This window comes from Hemitrygon akajei, chromosome 5, assembly GCF_048418815.1.
Source record: "Hemitrygon akajei chromosome 5, sHemAka1.3, whole genome shotgun sequence".
Taxonomy (NCBI): Eukaryota; Metazoa; Chordata; class Chondrichthyes; order Myliobatiformes; family Dasyatidae; genus Hemitrygon; species Hemitrygon akajei.
Window position 1 is genome coordinate 57,875,996 of NC_133128.1, and position 18,578 is coordinate 57,894,573.

At 37.2% G+C, this 18,578-nt stretch overlaps 1 protein-coding gene and 1 non-coding gene across 4 annotated transcripts in view; one reads left to right on the forward strand and one right to left on the reverse strand.

Annotated features, from left to right (window-relative positions):
- Positions 1-18,578, reverse strand: part of LOC140727819 (limbic system-associated membrane protein-like) — an 891,146-nt gene that overhangs the window by 511,363 nt on the left and 361,205 nt on the right. The window lies entirely within an intron of this gene.
- LOC140728634 (U6 spliceosomal RNA) lies at positions 13,276-13,382 on the forward strand. The gene has a single exon (XR_012099124.1). It is a non-coding gene; the product is annotated as a U6 spliceosomal RNA (small nuclear RNA).

The following is an 18,578-nucleotide window of genomic DNA, read 5'->3' on the forward strand; positions in this document are numbered from 1 at the left end:
GTAGTGTTACACTAACTGCTATGCTATTGTGCCATCAACACAAAGGCATTAAATGTGCTGAAATATCTGCTCTGAGATTACAAAGGGCAATTAACAAAGGCCCATTCAACCCAGTACAGACTGTGAATAGACTCCTGCTCCCTGCATATCATCAAGTTTTCAGTGAATAAGCAGTTGTTTGTCCTTGTAATCCATCATCAAGTCCAATTTCTTGGCTAGCTAGCAATAATTCAAATTAATGGCATTGCTGAAAACCAACCTGTGCTCCTGTCAGTAGGAATTGAGGTAGGTAGAGCAGGTTGTGGAAGTCAGACCAGAAACTTCTGAAAACTGGTACATAACAAAATGTGTAATAGTTCCTAGATTTCCAAACACAGTATTAGTTAAAAGATGAAAGAGCAATTCTTCAATTCATATTTTGCAGGAGCCCTTCCAGAAACAAGAATTCATGATCAGAGGATGTGTTCTGGCCTGAAACATGAATTTATTTCTCTCTATGGGCATTGTTTGACCTGCTAAGTATGTCCAGAATCATATGCTCCTCCACTGCCCACCCCAGATTTCTATGAGCAGCATTCTGTTTTAAATTGGATGTATTTTTAAATACCATATTCTGCAAATTACATATGTTGTGTGCTTAAAACTGAATAAAGAGAAGCTCTGAGCAGGAGCACTGAAGGGAGGCTAAAAGCACGCTTTTAAGAAAAGGGACTGATATCTTTCCCATGGCATGCAATTATATGTGAAGTATGGAGGCTTCCAATTACTCCCTTCTCAGAGATGAAGTCACGTTATTGTCGACCTCAAAAAAATTATATTTCTAAAACGAGAAGCAATCAAGTCCCCATTTCTGTATCTTTACATGTTAATATATTCAGTTTCTGCAGGTATGGTAATTAACTGCAATAAAATAAAACACTTACAAAAAGAAAATCCTCTTTTTCATTTGTATTCTACATTAAAATGTAGTTCAATCAACAGTACCCTTTGTCAGCAGAGCCACCAATTCATGTGCATTCGGTAGAGAAGCAAGCGGCTTCAATGACAAGAAACTGATTTTCAGAAGATCTATCGCTTGAGATTGCCAAACATTAAGAATGATTTAAGCACAAGTAACGTGGCTTAACTGAAACAGCCAGTTTACATATACATGCAATAAAATATTCAAGGGATTCATTTCCTTCCACATATCTTGAATATCCTGAGACAATTTAGGATTCCTATAATTAATAAGATTTCTTACATGAGGTATGACATCCCAGTTAGGAAGGGATGGTATTGTGCTGTGCTTTTGGTACTGCTGTTTCCAGCTGAAGGCGATGACATTTCTGTATAAATAAATTGATGGTTTAGGGTTAAGAGGATTAACAGTGTTCCTGCTAACAGGATAACTCCAAAGATCAGTTTTCTGGTTTAAATAACATAACAGCCTATTAAAACCCCTGGTTAAATATTTACTTCATATCATCTCTCAAATAGATTCGACCCCACGCGCTGCAGACTCCTCCAGCATCAGTGTCATTTTTGTTATTCGCATCTGTAATTCCAGGGAGATGTCTATAATGGTAGAAAGCACTTTGGTGTCTTTTCACCTGGTGCTTTGCACTGCTGCTGACGAAAGCTAACACCGGTACTTCTTTTGTAAGCACACGGGTTAATTAACGGGCTGAACCAGACTTAATAAGTGAAGCATTATATATTCTGACTTCAATGATATGCTGGCTTCAGTGTGCGTGTGAAGTCAGCCAGATAAATCTTAGAGTCAGTGGTAAGAAATTATTATAAACACTCAGAAGGTTAGGCAGCAACAATGGAGAAACAGACAGGAACGGAAGAGAACAATCAAGGATTCTAACCTAAAATATGAATTCTCTTTCTCTTTCCACACATGCTACATGACCTGCTGTGCATTTCTAGCATTTTCTTTTTTCTTCTCCCAAAAACTGGTATCTTCATTTTTTTTTACAATCAAGAAAAAATCTGCAGATGCTGAAAATCCAAGCAACACACACACACACACACACACACACACACACACACACACACACACACACACACACACACACACACACACACACACACACACACACACACACACACACACACACACACACACACACACACACACACACACACACACAAAGTGCTGGAAGAACTCAACAAGTCATAGGGCTTCTATGGATAAAAGTACAGTCGACACTTCAGGCCAGGACTCTTCAGCAGGATCTTCATTTTTTAAAAATTTTCATTAAAACCACATCTGGAGTTTGGACTTCATGCTATTTTGATGTATTGAACATGAAAAGTACAATTTTTACACTCAATGAAAGCTCTAATTTAAAAAATAACTGAAATTGGCCAAAAAAATTTCTTCTTAAGCAGTCCCTCCACACCGAGAGAACTTGGATTCACTCCATTCTTGTGGGCCTGAATGTGATTGAAGAGATGACATGGGATTCGCAGATTCTGTCACAGTCAAGGCATGAGGGGTTAATCACACAGGTAAGATGTTAGTGTGAAAGTAAAGCATCCCTTCCATCATTTACACCATGTTTCTGTGCTCTCCCAACACATGGACTTGACAGTGTTAGTACCTTCCCTCCACTTTGTGCGGCCATGGGGCAAAAATACCAGGAGTCAGGAGGGATATTGCATTTGTTAAGAAAGCTTTGATCACATCCTTGAGTCTTTTCCACTATCCATCTGATAATTTATTTCCATAGCAGAACAGTACAGAACATATATTTTAGTAGTCTGATGCCAGATCGACATGATTTACACAAAGTAGCCCATTGAATGTGTGACAGCCTCAGATCAGACAATGAAATTGGTTTATCAAGCCTTCATGTGCCCTTGAAGGATTTTTTGGAGTCAACATTGTTGCCATTTCTCCCGTGCTTTGAGGGCCACCTCTAAATAGCCATGGTCTCAGAAGTGAACAGGAGTACAAGACTTCTTGCTGTCAGGGCAGACAATGAATTTGGTATTTTCCCAAGGTAGCCAGAGGTTGTGGTGTTGCACTCAAGATGATGAAGAATTATATTACTGGCATTTGCTTTTGCTGAGTGATTACCCTCAGAGACTGGAGGGATTTTATTGTTGATGATCATTATTGTAGAACAGGGGAGGGGTTCTTTAAATGCCAAACATTAAGGATCATGCTCTCTCTCATATGCTTTGGTGAAATACCGATGGTAATGAGCTGGTTGGCCTCTGAACTTCTCACACAGAAGCATAATCTGCACACTGCATGGCTACTGATTTTGGCTGACCTCAGTTCTAGGATGTCGACAGAGGACGAACAATGATCAGGGGACCACTTCATTGAATGGCTACCCCCTGTTTGTTGCAAAAGGGCAGGACCTTCTTGGGTCACTCATTTCAATTCAGCTTCTGATCTGCTTGTTTATGGCCTCCTCTGCCATGATGAGTCCAAACTCAGGTTGAAGGAGCAGCACCTCATACTCTGGGTCGCCTCCAACCGAATGGCATATACATTAACCTTGCTAACTCCCTGTAACCACTCCTCTCCAGTTTCCCCAACCTTCTCTTCTCTTTCCCAGTCAATTTACCCTCTCACCCCTCATCTTTTCCACCTCACCCTTATTACCTGCCCATCACCTCCCTCTGGTTTTCCACCTTCTTCTCTTTATTCCATGTCCCATAGCTCTCTATCAGATTCCTTCTCCTTTAGCTTTTCCACCTATCACCTCCCAATTCCTCCCTCCTTCCCCCTCACCTTGTCTCACCTAGTTACTGCCAGCACATACATTCCCATCCATACACCCCCCCCCCACATTCTTATTCTGTTTTTTGCCCTAATGAAGTATCTCAGGCCGAAAAGTCAACTGCCTATTTTCCAACAGATGCAGCTTGACCTACTGACTTCCTTCATGATTGTGTGTGTTACACAGGATGACTAATTTCCTTAATTTCATAGGTAAGTTATACTTCCGGGAGAAGCTTGTTGGAAGTGAGGTACAGGAAGAATGATCAAGTTCAAGTGCCTCCTTCACGATGGCTGTTTGGGTTACAAAAGTTTACCCTTGCAGAATTCACAAATCACTACCCAAAAACGGGAGAAATGAAGAAAATCGTTTTTAGAAATGCAGCCACCCTCCTTCCTCCCTCCCTCCCTCCAGTGGGATGGGATTTTCTGTACTTGGACAAAGCGTAGGTCTCCACTGTGATTGGACTGACTGCTGAATAAGATCATGGTTCACAAGCCTCTGTGAAGCTAATGTAAAATGGAGATGAATTTCAGAAAGCAGATATACTTAGAATGTTTTATTGACCTACTTATCTGATCAAGTTAAAAGCTTTAGTGATTTCAACAAGTGCCATGTATCCTACAGCCTCTCAACTCTTCTTTAAGATCATAGAAACATAGAAAACCTACAGCACAATACAGGCCCTTTGGCCCACAAAGCTGTGCTGAATATGTCCTTAACTTAGAAATTACCTAGGGTTGCCCATAGCCCTATATTTTTTTGAGCTCCAAGTACCTGTCCAGGAGTCTCTTAAAAGACCCTATCGCATCTGCCTCCACCACCGTCACTGGCAGCCCCTTCCACACACTCACCACCCTTTGCGTAAAAAACTTACCCGACATCTCCTCTGTACCTACTTCCAAGCACCTTAAAATTCATGTCCATAGAACCAAGGAAACAGTTCTTCAAATGCTCAGAAGTGGATTCTACCACCCTTTGAGAAAGAATTCCAGAGACCCAAAACACAACAGAAAATCAAACTTCGGTTCATCTCTTCATTATTAATAGGTGGTCTTATTTTTAAGTTAGTAACACTTGGTTCTAGATTTTCCCTTGAGAGGAAGTATACTCTACATCCACCCTGACAACAACCCTCAGGATCTTCTATTTAATTTCTGCATCATCAACCTAACAATTACATTAGTATTACATTTTTTTGTTAGTTAGGAAATGCTGAGAACTGCATTTCAACAAACACCAAAGTTGCTGTCATTTGCTACTGTCAGAGATCACTGCATTAGTGGAAATATTAGTACAAATTGTTCCTGACTACTGTAGAATTTTTTAAATAAAGCATACATCAATATGTCCCTTTAAAAAACGAGATTTTACATTGCAGGGAATTATTAGAGTGGAGTTTACAGTCAAGTGAATGGAATATATAAAATAACAGTGCAAAGAAAAAGGCAACTCAACGAGACTGTATCTTTGTTTTTGAATTGAGCTTCACAGCAAAATACTGCTTCCTTGCTTACTCCCTTTACAATTTAATATTACTCTTTTTTTCAAGAAACCATATAATCCCCTTTTAAAATTAAAGGAATGATCTTCAGCAATGATTTGTGGCAGGCAATTTCATATTCTGATCACCCACTCTGTTTAAAGCCTCTGGGGAGCTTGGTATAACACATGAAGAGATTCCTAAATTAATAACCCAGAGGATGTAAATTTAAAATTGTATGGTTGCAGTTTTGAGAAGTTGTTATTACAAGGTTGGAAATGAATACTGTAGTTGTTTCCCGTGTTTCTGAAAACTTTTAAGGGTGGTGCAATAAGAAAATGTGAATGGGATGAGAATTAGATTCCTGCACAAGTATCCCGGAAATCCGAGTTTCTTGGAGGGACCCTCTGAAGTTTGGATGAGTAAGGGGGGGGGGGAGAGAAAGAGAGAGACAGATATATATATATACACACACACACACACACACACACATCAAGGAAGAAGAAAGATGTTCCAATATCAGAAGAGGGTAGAATTAGTGGGGATGATAAACTATCAGAAATTATGGGAGGTCGAGGTGGATGGAGATGAGATTGGTGAGGAAAATTTGCCCTCATCCTGGTCAACCAGCAGATCATTACTTGCAGTTCTCTCATAGATCTGGGTCTCAAGCTTAACTTTTTCTACTTGCCTTCACCCCATGTAAATCCAACACCCAAGTTTTAAAAACAAAAATACACTTAAATGGCTAGTGTGTAAGATCTTAAGGTTGCCTTATTTTTTAGCTTCTTGAGATTAGATTGGTTCCCAACTTCCTTCTCCATTAAAACTTCTTTCTACATTAAAAGAAATGAACCAAACAAGCTGGAGCATGGATGGTGTCAAACTTCAGAATTTTTAACATTTTATTTCCAATTTGCTTTTATCCTCCCATTCACGGTCGGGGGATGGTATGAGGTGACAACACCCTCACACACAAATGTAGCAGCACATGCATGGAGTCTTTAACACTGACACCAAGATTTACAAAGTCTCGTCACACCAAGTCAAGTATGTGCGAGGAAACCTCCTGTTCCCAGCTAGATTCCTTCCTGAACTCAAATCACAGGTATATTTGAGCAATACTTGGAAGCAGCACTGAAAGTATCAGGGACAAGGAGTGCAACGCTCCACTGCCAAGAAAGGTTTGGTAACACCACTATAGACTAAGCTTTCAACCAGTCAGTCTATGGCAGCAGGTAGTGAATGAACCACATTGAGGGATAAATCTACTTGTGACAGATGTACATACTCATGAAAGCATTCAGAGCTGTGACCACTGCAAAATCTACGGGGAAACGAAGGCCCATCTTCTCACAGAGAACACTCCATCTTGTCGTGTGGCATTTTCAACATAGACTTAGACTTAGAACAGGTCTGTGAACACAAAACTGGGCATCCAGGAGGTATTGTGGAGCATCAGCAGTAGAAACGGAGATCACCTGTAACTTAAGGGTCCAGCATATCACAGACTTCATCATTAGGCCAGGAGATCATTTATGGCTCAGTGAGAAGGGTATCCCAAGAACAGCAAAAATTGATGAGATTCCAGCCTATTGAAGGTTCATTCTTTGCAGCAAAACCAGGATTAAATTGGCACAGCAAAAAGACCTCACAAATTAAATTAAAGCTCTGAAGTCCATCCACATCTGGTCATGAATTCTAGTGGACAGTTAAGAGCTAACAGGAAGTCAGGGCAGAGGTTCTATGACCAATGTTATCCAGAAGTCTTGAATGGATGGTTTCAGTTTCCCTTTGAGATATCCACCATCACTGAAACCAGTTTGCATCAAAGTCCATGAGACCAGATAACATTCAGCTGTCCTACAGAAAAACTAAACCCAAAAATGCTGGAAATAATCAGCAAGTTAGACAGCATGTGAGGGGTAAAAAAGAGCAGAGTTAACATGACAGGCTGATGATTCTTCATTGGACCGTCTTCAACTTGAAACATTAAATATGTTTCTCTTTCTACTGATGTCATGTGACCAGCTGAGTTTCCTGCATTTTCTGTCTTTATTACAAATTTCTAGTGCATGCAGATTTCTGATTTGAACCTCTCGCCATCTTTTCCACTATGGTTTCAATTCTGGAATCTATTTAGCCTTGTTAAAATTTGCCTAGCTATGTTCTTCTCACATAAAAGGGCAAGGCAAATGCAATTTGGTTAATAACCGCCCATCAGTCCACTCTCATTCATTTCCTAAAAATATCCATTCCATCCAGCACTGATATAAAGTGTGTGCCTTATAAATAATGCACTGCAGTTACTTACCCAAGTTACTCTCACAGCGATTCTCAAACTCTCAGCTTCCATCAACAAGACAGACAAGGACTAAAGGCAACTGTGAACATCAGTACCACCAGCAAGGTTCCATCTGAGTCAAACACAATCCTGTCTTGGAAATACTGTATATTGCTGCATTTTCATTTCAATGTCTATGTCCTGGAACTTTCAACCCCATAGCACTGGAGGAGCACCTTTGCCAGAAAGATTACTGTGATTCAAAGTGGATACTCACTTCCCACCCTCAAGTGCAAATAGAAATGAGTAACACTGTGTATGCTGGCCCTGTCACCAATACCCAGATCCTGAACAAGATCCCGATTTGGTGTCAAGAAGGTGCTTAACTGTTGTAAAAGCCCATTCAGTTAACTGTTCTCCTGCAAAGAAAATCAATCATCAATTCCTTAACTATACTATACGTTACTCAAATCTAATCTCAATGTGATTGATACTAATTGGTATGAGGGATACATGCAAGCTATTCAAGTGAATAAAATAAAACAGTGGCTGATTTTACAAAGTAGCTTCTTTGATATATTTGTATTCTTTTATGAATACAATAGAGAACACGTCTACCTATTTTCTAATATCACTGCTAGACATCTTTTATCTCATGTTGAATTAACACATTGCAAGGCAGTAATCTCACTTATCACCAAGAGATGACTAAGACAATTAAGCTATTAATTAATGATCAACTGAGTATGACTGAAATTAATTTAAAGCGTACATTTTTAAAAAATTATCTCTTTTCAAATGCTTTCACTCCTGGTTATTTAATAACAATATGGATTAGTTTCTGAATGTCTTATGATGCTAGAAAATTAGGCACAAAGCTATTGTTTTTCAATTTTGCTACAAATAAATAATTATCACAAATGAGAATGTGCAATGAATTTTAAACATAACCTAATGAAGTCTTGTAAATGCTCTACAGCCACCCCAGATATTCTGTTTTTATCCCCCATTCCATTGGGCAGAATACACAAAAGCCTGAAAGTATACACTACCAAGTTCAAGGGCAGCTTCTACGCAGCTGTTGCAGGACAGCTGAATGGACCCCTGGGACAATAAAATGGACTCCTGATCTACCTCACTATGATCTTGCACCATACTAATTGCTTATACAACACATTCTCTGTTGAACTTTATTCTGCATTGTTAATGCTTTACTCTGTACCCAACAATGCACTGTGCAATGTTCTGATCTGTATGAACAATATGCAAGACCAGTTTTCATTCTGTCATGGTACATGACATACACACACTGAGAACCTTATCTATAGTGGCTTTGCTGATCTCAGAGTAACGGTTGAAACTAGGTTAAGGTTCCATACTCCCCAATGCCATTAGGCTTTACAATTCTACCGCCAGGACTTAAGAACTTTTTAAAAGCTATTATTAATGCTTTTTGAGATAGTGATTTAGATGCATATCATATTTTTTACTGAGTTAAGTATTGTATGTAATTAGTTTTGCTACAACAAGTGTATGGGACATTGGAAAAAAAAGTTGAATTTCCCCATGGGGATGAATAAAGTATCTATCTATCTATCTATCTATCTATCTATCTATCTATCTATCTATCTATCTATCTATCTATCTATCTATTTCCTCTTTGTTATCTGTTCATTCATACATACAGTAAATGTACTTCAGCAGACCACAGACTTGGCAATGACATCCCTCACAGGAATAGCTATTTTCTGGAAAATAAATAAAAATTGCAGACACTGAAAATCTGAAATGAAAACAGAAAATGCAGGAAAAACCAAGCAAGTAATACAGCAACTGTGGAAAGACAAACAGTCAATGCTTCACAGACTCTGATTAAGGACTAGAGATGAAACATTGATAGTTTCCCTTTTCACAGATGCTGTCTAACGCTGAGTTTTTTTTATCCAAGTGTTTTCAACCTGTATGTAGTCACTGTCTAAATTTGTACACTATTGTCATGGCCAATATTTATCCCTCAAGGAAAATTTTTAAATATAAATTTTCTGGTCCTAATCCTGCCATTGTTTTTATTTAGCCATTCCTCCCCAGAAAACCTGGTCAGCCCTCACATAATCATGGGCAATTTACAATGCCCTATTAATCTACATCTAGTACATCTTTGGACTGTGGGAGGAAGTTGGAACACCTGGGAAAAACCAATGGATTCCACCAATACCATTCTATACAGATGGCACCAGGACTGAACACTGAACTTGAACACCTCAAGCTGGATTAGTGTCATGCCAACTGCTCTGCTACAGCGATGGCCCATTCTGCGTACAAATCAAATGCTGCAATTCCCATATTATAAATCTGATTACACCAGAGGAACTTTTAATGGCTACAAAATTTGCTTCAATATTCTGAAAGGAACATGAAAAGGTAGGAGTTAATACAAATCTTACTTTACTTATATCATTTGACAGACCCACTGCATTACAGCTTCATTCATGAAATTACAGCCTGAAGACAGGATGCTGCTTTCAGGAATCTTCCAAGTAGAAAACTGGAAGATGAGAGGATAATAAAACTGAGAAACAGCTGTATCATCAACCTCACTGTTCACGATAACCCTCATGATTTATCACCTTTGGCAAAGTATTTTTATTGGAAAAGTACCTTTTAATTTTCTTTCAGGTAACCTAATTGCCCAGACAAGTTTAATTCAATCATCTTTGTTCATTAAAATAACAAATGTGATTTAATTTTTTTTTGAAATTTATGTTTATTTGTCTCTTATTTGTTTTTATAAACAATGTTACAATGAGTCAAAAGTGCAACTCAAAATATGTTTGAGACAATGGTGGCCATCAGACCACCAAAGTCCTTTTAAAGTCAACAATGATGTCTTTCTATTTCCCTCAGAATGATTATTTTCAAATTTCCCATGATACAAGGTTAGGTTCAGTCACATGTTGATAGCCATTGTTTGTACTAAAATTCAGTCGTGACTCTTTTGGGTTCCCTATGACATACTGCAAATCCCATCTACTTCAATTCACTAAGTGAAGCTCCAGATTACCTTTAAAACTTTTAACTTTCTACAGCCGTACTCATGAGAGTTCCCTGAAGGCAGGAGCAACACATGAGATTCTGCAGCTTGTAATGCAATTGGGAATTTTCCATCAGAATAGGCAGACTATTTTTTTTGTATTTCTGACGAAAGTATGAATTTTTAGCTTAGTCCTCTGAAACTCTTGCTGTAACACTGAAGAGGATTGACAAATCAGTTGCATTTTGCTTAATGGTCTAGAAAATGCCACGGAGTAAGCTTATATAGATATGGAATACAGTTGTGTGGAAGCTGCAGTGCAGGAACAGTAAAACAAAAGGTTTTGACTCCAAATTGTGCTTACAGAAATTTGGTAGATGAATTTAATAAATCTTGAAAACGAAAATCAATACTACTATTGTATTGTTGTAAATACTCAAATGGTCCATTTATATTCATAACTTAATGCATGAGTAACTTGTATCTAAAACCTGATATCCTCTGTTGTGTACACATGTCGATTTTCATCAATTTGATAGGGTTTTTCATGTCCATGAAGCACATATGCAAAGTCTCTTGGTATCTGCTGAGATCTCAAAAGGCATGCAAAACAGGATTTGGTATCACATCAGACTCCTTGTGTACAAAGAAGATCTCTGAAAGCAAACACACCACTCACAATTTTATCACATTTGTGGATGAGTTGTTTTCCTAGGTGACCAGGAACAATACTTCATGGACATTTACGTAATCATTTGCAGAGTAAATAAAGGCATACTGAAAAGTCAGAGAAATGGTACCTATAGCAAGTGAACTACTAATAAATGTCGAGTTCCTTGTTACTTCTCTGTCTTTATTTCTGACATACAGTATGTCTTCCCAAGCACTGAGAAAAAATGCAGCTAGTCTCTAATGGATCATCTACGAATGAGGGAATTCAAAATGATGCATTATAAATGAAAGATAATCACTTGTACATCTAACATGGAATTCAGAAAGTTTGACTACTGTACAGACTAGATAAAATGAATAACACCATGTATTTCTGGGTCATCTGATAAAAAGACATAATATGGATCAAAGTGTCACTCATATACTTGGTTGAAGTACCAGGATGTATGCATGGAGCTTGTTTTTATCTGACATGTTAAACATGCACTATGACGTTTTTCAAAGGAATTGTGCAAAAGGTGATTGAAGAGTGACAATACAAGAATAAGAAATGCTCAGGATTTTATTTCATTTAAGGAACTAACAAAACAGGTCACAACTTGTTAAGTTACATATTGAGGTCAATTTGAGAGCATCTTGAAAACCCTCAAATACAAAAGCAATATTAGTGAAACAGAAGAGTAGCAAAGGCGACATAGAAATAGACATCAACTCATCTCCAGCTTCATTCAGTGAGCTGGGGCCACTCCATTCACAGATTGTGCTATGTTATCTTTTATATTTAAAAACTGTTAACAAATGAATAAATCAAATAAACCCAATGGTAGACACCACTTCAGAGATTATGCAAAACTTATGATAAGTCCAAGGCTACTGAAGTTGCATAAATCTAATTATTGGGAACACCAGTAATGTGTTCTGGCATTTTATGTTCTGGCATCCTATAACCAATTAATGTTGAATCACGAAGAATTATTGCGGTCAAGTATCACTGTGTGAATTTTTAGATTAGTTCATGAGAAAATAAACCTAAGTAGATCACAAAATTTGAGGAAATTGTTACACCTTAAAAAGTATAAATATTGTAGGATATTGCTGAGAAATGCTAATGGAAAAGAATGCCAACATTCTCAAAGCAGGAATACATATGTAATCTTCCAGTCCACCAAATAAACCCTTTTTCAAATTAATTCATGGTGTTATCAGTCACAATGTCTACTTCAAGAAAATTAATGCTTACAACATGCACCAGTTTTATCTGCAGAAATGATTTTTTTTCTTCTGATGTTAAAACTTTGCTATTGGGTTGTTGTGGTTTTGAATCCACAGGAGAACTGACAGACCTGCACTTCAGATGGGGAACGATTCTGAAACTTGACTTCACAATTTTGACTCATTCTCTAGGAGAGTTGACAGGCTGCATGAGTGTGTTCATATTTGAGGAAGATTACAAGATTAGTCAACCATGTCATATAAATGAAGGTTCATTGCTGAAAGCACAGAAACAGCACTGTGTAGAGATGGAAGTAGCTCATATTAACCTTCTCAGCTGGGAACCATACTTTCAAGGCAGCCTAAAGGTAAAAGTGAGAATATATAAGTACACTTACAACCGTAGGCGAAAATATCTTTAAAAGAATTGCCTTTATCTTCCTCAAGGATAATGTAAGCTAATGTAACAAAATATAGAACAAAACCCTTAAAGACTTGCAAATTCCAGTTAATTGTTGTAACCATAGTGTAAGGTACAGCAATTAATGTGTAATTCAGACTTGAACCTTCTTTGAGTTTACATTTCTATTTGAACTGCAGCCTAAACTCTGTCCCAGGGATGATACTAATCAGCAGGGTCTTTGGCTTGCACTTTGATTCACCTCTCCTTGGCAAACATTCAAAGGTACATGAGCCAGGTATTCCAAACAATCTCAACATCTAATTTATAGGCCTGCTTTAGTTAATTACTCATGAAAGTAATACACAATACTTTCACTTAATATTTCCCTGTAGCAAATAAAAAAAGCAGAAAAAGTTCAAAATAATGGTCCAAATTGAAATTTAAATAAAACACAGATAATGCGTGCTCGCTTTGGCAGCACATATACTAAAATTGGAACAATACAGAGAAGATTAGCATGGCCCCTGCGCAAGGATGACACGCAAATTCGAGAAGCATTCCATATTTTTTTAAAAATAATTTAAAAAATAATTTTAAAAAATTTAAAAAAATTAAAAAAACAAAAAAAAAACAAAAACAGATAATGCACAATTAACATGGATCAAGTTTCTTTCCCCAAGACAAGTTGTTCATGATCAATGGAACACATGACCAACAAAACCCAAATTTAGGAAGTTAATTGAGACATTGATTCATTTCAGGATGAGGAGCATCTTGTCCCAAATGCTCAGGATATCATGTGTATTCAGCATATATCATGCATGTTCAAAATCTAATAAATATGTTTTGAATTATTGAGCTGACAGTATTTGCATAAACATTCAATTATCACTGCATTCTTGTAAATGACATAAATCAGCTTCCTGATGAAGGATTTACCTTCCCACAGAGAGGATCTGCAGGCAGCAATGGGATACAAGACAATTTGGTGGGTGTGATCCAAGGGTGTAGGAATATGAAACACACTTTCCGCAGGTTCCTCACTAATACATTCTGCTGACATTTCTTCCTCTGACAGTACAAAGCATGATATGTGCGACTTTGCAAGATTTGATTAAACTTAGGTCCTTTCTTATTGTGAAAAATGCTAGAAGATTATAGAGTAAATAGATTTTCTTTTCAAAGCCAGCTGTACATAGTACACATTTTTATGGTCCAAACCAAAGTCATCTATTCTTAAGTGTTTTATCTTAATTCTTTAAGTCAATCTGAGGAAATCAAGACAAAAATTCTATCATTCATATGTTTTAAAGAGGAAGGCAAAATATTGCACATGTCAGAAAATTTGAAAATAAAATCAATAATGGCAGGAAGTACTCACGAAGTTAAGTATCAGCTGGGGAAAAGAAGTGGAGTTAAGTTCTGACAGTTCTCACCAAAAACATCTAATCGGAAAGGTCACTGAAATGAAATATAAACTTTTGTTCTTTCCCCTGCTGCTGAGTATGTACAGAACCTTGCAATTGTTTTAAGTTTTTAGATAACTGTCTTGTCTACCCTTAGATTATCTAACCCTTTGTTAAGTTTTGAGATAATCAGTTCCTGTGATGGTTATTTACTATTTGCAGATATGGCTTTATTCCCCACCACTTCCCCAACACAAACCAACTATATCCAATAGAAGAGTCAAGAGACTTGTACCCTGTTTATTTCCCAAAAACACTCTCCAATCTAGTATTTTGCATCCAGACAACTACTACACAACTATACGTGAACAAGTAAATAATTTATCATCATAATTAGATCTATAGCCCAACCAACCTTAGTTAATTTTTCAATATGTTGGTATGGAACTTCCAAGTAAATATCTACATTTCCCCATATAACTGCCAACAGTTCCCATAAACTGTTTGCAGAGTCAAGATTTTGAGACGATACAAAGTATCCAGGTTTATTCATTTGATCAGGTGGTTTTATTTAAATTTTAAACAAACACTGGGTTCCGCTGATAATTTGGGCATTTAATCATACATGGCATGTTCACCTTGAAAATCTTTCAACGGTAGATATTAGTTGCAAAAACTAAGTACTAGTGTTACATACTCATGTTTGAACACGGGACAGTGGGATGATGTAATAGTCTTGTGAGTGGGATGATGTAATTGTCTCATGACTGTGGGGCGACGTTATGTCACGTGACGGCAAATTCCCAATGGTATTTAAACCAAGCCCGTGGTCTGTGACGCAGTTCTCATTTTTATTTTTGTGCAACGTTGTTGTTGCCGGTCGGAGGTGTGAAGACTCCACCAGTTTTGTTTGTTGCACGTTTATTTTTCCCTTACAGTCCAGAATCAGAGAGTAAAGGCATTACCGGAGTTATCTGAGTTCAAAGGATTGGATAAAGTTAATGCCATTCAGCTTTGTGGGGAATGATAGACCTTTGTGACTTCGTTCAGGAATTATGGCGTGCACATTTGAGTTAAACCCCTGCAAGGTCAGGAAGGTTTGTGCAGTAACCACCCTCCAGTCAAAAGGTTGGTTCCTTTTATTTTCTTGTGATTTCTTCGAACAAGGCATCTCCCTGCTGTGGGATTAGCAGATTCGTCATTACTTCAAAGGAATTGTTGTTTTGGGGAAATCTCTCCTTATTGACTGTATAAATCACATGGACTTTTTGAATTTATCACTTTAAGACTGTGCTTGGATGAGAACTCATTAAGACCAGTTTCTACATTTGACTGTTTGTTAGATATTACCGCCTAACTGTTAACTTCCGGTTAAGTTAGTCGTTTGTTTACTTTTCTAAGGTTTGAGCAGAGGTTAATAAATCTCAGAATTTGTTTTAAACCCTGTCTCAGTTTCATATTCATTGCTCATGCATTCGTAACACTAGCAAATTTAGGTTTTCTTTATTTGTTCATATTTTAATGTTTTATTGCTCTAGCTAAAATGTGATTTTACAGTTTCTCCTTTTTCAATGATGCTAAACACATTAATACTTCCTTCACAATATTTATTTCAGCCAATATTTCACATTCATCTTCCTTAACTACAACATTGATTGACATTACTTCTCTCATTTGTGAAGACTGCTTCAGAGTTCAATGACCACTTTGACATATAGGCTACTTAATTCTTTAAATCATTCTGTGTCTCTTAAAGTACAGAAAATATTTTTTCTTGAATTTATTTGCCAATTTTAATGTTTTCTCTTCCCCATCCTAATTTTCGATGGAATTCATTCCTATATTTCTAATGCTCTTTTTGGTTCTTTATAGCTCTTGGTTTCTGACATAAGCTACTCCTTTTTCTTTTGGTATCTTCCATATATCTTGCTATCCGGGAGCTCCAGATACAGTAGACTCATACTTTCTCTTTGTGGAGCATATTGAGTCTGAACCTTTTCTTAAATTTATCCCTTTGTTCCAACAAATTGCTCTTAATTAAAACATGTTTTGCTCTTAAAAGTAGAAGTTCTCTAATTCACAACCATTAATCCTACCACATGCCTAGTTTCAATTCCAAACTGAAATCTACAATTACTTCCAGTCCCAAACCGTCCTGAGACGGGTTGCAAAAAGTTCTCCTGAATGAAGCTTAGGAATCTTGTATTCTAATTATGCTCTCAGTATCCCAATTAAAACTAACAAAAAATGAAAATTCCTCTACTGCTACTCAAGCGTTTGTCAGAAACATCCCCACAAATTTATCTTCTCTCCCTCCTTTGGTTGTTTGGAGATTGAGAGTCATTGCCCAAAAGTGTGATTATGATTTTCCTTACTTCTATAATTCAACCCATTTAGCCTCACTGAATATTTTTTCAAACACAAATCGCCTCGGGGCATTTGCCTCAACCAATATTCCCAAAAATATCTACACCCTTCACCGCTCCTACCATTTACCTCAACTTTATTTCAGAATAAGATTTATTATCACTGACTTATATGATGTGAATGTTGTTGTTTTGCAGCAGCAGTACAATGCAAAGGAAAACAAATACTCCAAATTACAAAATAAATAGTGCAAAATCATGTAGTCTTAATGCACCATTATCACTCTGATGGTGGAAGAAAAAAGGCTCATTCCAAAGTATTGACTGGGGTTTTTTTGTCTCCTATGGCTCCTTCCCATGGGTGGTAATGGAAGATGGTGAGGGTCCTCCATGATTAATGCTGTCTTCCCAGGACACTGTTTCTTGAAGATGTCCTCAATGGTGGGGAGGGTTGTACCTGTAATAGAACATCTTCCTATTTTGTAACTTATTCACACTCAATGGAGAGTAATCATCCCTTCTGTATTTAATACAGAAGAGTGGGGTGTTGCCCATGTAGTTGCAGGACAAGGGGAAAAACAGACTCTTACAGATCAACATGCAGAGTGCACATTATCCAAATCAGGAAAGTCACTTGGATGCTAGAGCAGCTGATTTTGTATGCAGGCATGAACCACTGAAAATATGACATAATGGTTACTTTGGAAAGGAGAGTACGATTGCAGTGAAATGGGAGTACATGTTTTCTTGTATTTGTCCTGACAGGTTATTGGAGATTAGAACAATACTTGCCTTATTTTATTTTATCCTGCCTCATATATTTTGAATGAAAAGTGAAGGTTGAAATGGAAATTAATGCAACACATCAAAAAGCACAGCTTCTCATATGTTATTCAAACCAAACTTGACATACTTGGGGCCAAACGATGTTGCAACTTCTGCTAAATCTGTTCACCAATTGGAGGAATAGTAATTTGCTGATGATGTCACAATTCAAAGTTTAATGATGTTTCACTTAATTATTTAAAATTAAATCAGAGCACTTTATTATTCAAGAAAGAAATGGCTAACAAAAATTTAACTTCATGCCATGTGTTTAATAACCTTCAACTGCCCTAAAGGTATAATTTATATGCTATTATGGAGTTTAGGGTCCCAACTATAATTGGGATATCGTATGCTGTCAATATAATGGAGAGGCTAATGGCTTCTACCATTAGGAGAAATGCCACTGCCATTTCAAACAAGAGATCAGATATATGTTAAACATAAGGTAGAAGGCTAGTAATTTTTTTTCTCCGTGAGTGTGAAAGCAGCGTCTTGTCAGTCATCACTGAAATGCCATGAATGACAGAGTTACAGTACTTGAATGAGTTATGGAACTACATTCATCACGGAAAATCGAAGCCAGTCTGAAGTGAAGCAAGAGGCCTGTTGTGAAACCATTAAAATTCAGTGCATATTTAATTAAAGCTGGATTAGCTGTCAGAAATTCTTTTTGCAAATTGTGAAGTGTTATTTACTGCTAATGAATCTTTGGCATTGAAAATTGATAATTATGAAAATGAAGTCTCATTCTTCATGTTTTAATTGATATTACATACCTTACAAATACAAAATGAAAACCTGTAAGAGCACTTTTTGTTTTCATAATTTCCATTTTTCTTCATCTGATTCTTCCTTCCCTCACTGCTTCTCTTTCTGCCCCTGAATTGACATCCAAGTTTGCAGACCTTTCTAAGTCCTTGTGGACATTGATACTTCAACTGAATTTATTATGGAGATTATATTGCTGCAAGTCCTCTTCACTCATGTCCCTGAAGCCCAATTTCTTCTGCTTGATGTTATACCCTTGCATATAACTGAGATTAAACAGCAAATGACCAGTGTGACTTAAGGCAGATAGCTTTTGTTGCTATATTACAGCAAATTACAGCCTATTATCTTTAACATTTAATCATCCATGTCATGTTCCTCTCAAGATAGCATCCCT